At 32.7% G+C, this 1,387-nt stretch overlaps 1 long non-coding RNA gene across 1 annotated transcript in view; it reads left to right on the plus strand.

Annotated features, from left to right (window-relative positions):
- Positions 1–44: 44 nt before the first annotated feature.
- Positions 45–1,387, plus strand: part of LOC111708796 (uncharacterized) — a 2,947-nt gene continuing 1,604 nt past the window's right edge. Inside the window, exons 1-2 of the long non-coding RNA XR_002766733.1 lie at positions 45–606; positions 1,154–1,220. This is a non-coding gene — a long non-coding RNA (uncharacterized LOC111708796). The remainder of the gene's footprint in view (positions 607–1,153; positions 1,221–1,387) is intronic.

The raw sequence follows: 1,387 nt of genomic DNA on the forward strand, positions 1-1,387 counted from the left end.
AATAGCTGTAGTCCTGGAAATTACCAAATAAGGTGTCAGGGGTCTCCAAAGTGTTTTCTAGGACAGACATAGAAAATATTCTTTATATTCTATATTTTTATTCAACTACAAAGCACGAGATAATACAAATATCTACTATGTAGTTAGGATTCGTCTAACCAGAGTTGGTTGTTTTGAATTGGTTGGCCCATACATACAGCTTCTATTCCGCCCTTTAGTCTACAGTTCTTTCTTTTAGAATGTTTCCCTCTCATATTTTTTTTTATTTGCAATATCTTTGTCCCCATTTCTCATTAATCATATATTACATATTTAGAACACAACAATCGATAAAATGTTGAATTCTGAAACCGGAGATTGGCCTGTTCTTGGGGGTAGGGGTTAAAAGAAGCAGAAGTTGGAAAGATTCGAAAGGGCAGACGTCGGTATTGGTGGAATTGTCAAAGGGAGTAAAAAATGGAAAAATATTTTAACTTTTGACTTGAAAGGAAAAATGCTGAGAAAGGAGGAAGGGGGAGGTGGAGAAAATGTTGAAGACTATGGTGACCATGGAGTATATGGTGGAGCTAGTGACGATTGCCAGGATTCAACCTCACAGAAAAGCAGGTGTACCTGTATACACCCTACTAATCCGAAAACCTAAAAATTCCAAAGTCTGTATATATGGAAACGTATTAATAGGTATTGAATATGTATGCTCAACTTTTGGGTAAAGAACTTACGTATATTTACGTATTTTTAAGTATTTATTATACCAAGCAATTTTTTTAAAATGCTTTGGTTTTCCGGAAACGTATTTATACGATTAGGTTTTTAGGTTTTCTTTACTTATAAAGTTGTATTTTTTTTAGAGTTTGAAAGTTTGATGCAAACCTAAAAATACGTTTATTTTCGTAAATTTCATACCATCATGAAATGTTTCAAAGTTTTTAGGTTTTTATTTTAAGTATTATTGTGGGGTTTTTTTAGGTTTTTTCTTTACTTAAAAAATCGTATTTCTTTTTCGAGTTTAAAAGTTTGATGCAAACCTAAAAACACGTATATTTTCGTAAATTTCATACCAATAAATTTTCAAAAGTTTTTAGTTTTTTTATTTTACGTATTTTTACTTATTTTTTAGGATTTTTCTTTACTTAAAAATTGTAAATTTTAGAGTTTAAAAGTTTGATGCAAACCAGAAATATATTTTGAATGAGGAAAGGAAAAAACTGAGAAAAGAGGTAGGAGCTACTATTTTGGCACTTAACCCTATTCCGACTGAGGGGGGGGGATCTGTTTTTGCATGATTTGTTTTTGCATGTTTTGCATGTTTGAATTTGCTGGATCAAGGGCTCAAGATTTGTATCACAGTAGGGAAATAGGGGGGTGGGTTACCCCCCCCCCCCCC

The sequence above is a fragment of the Eurytemora carolleeae genome, unplaced genomic scaffold (assembly GCF_000591075.1).
Source record: "Eurytemora carolleeae unplaced genomic scaffold, Eaff_2.0 scaffold892, whole genome shotgun sequence".
Taxonomy (NCBI): domain Eukaryota; kingdom Metazoa; phylum Arthropoda; class Copepoda; order Calanoida; family Temoridae; genus Eurytemora; species Eurytemora carolleeae.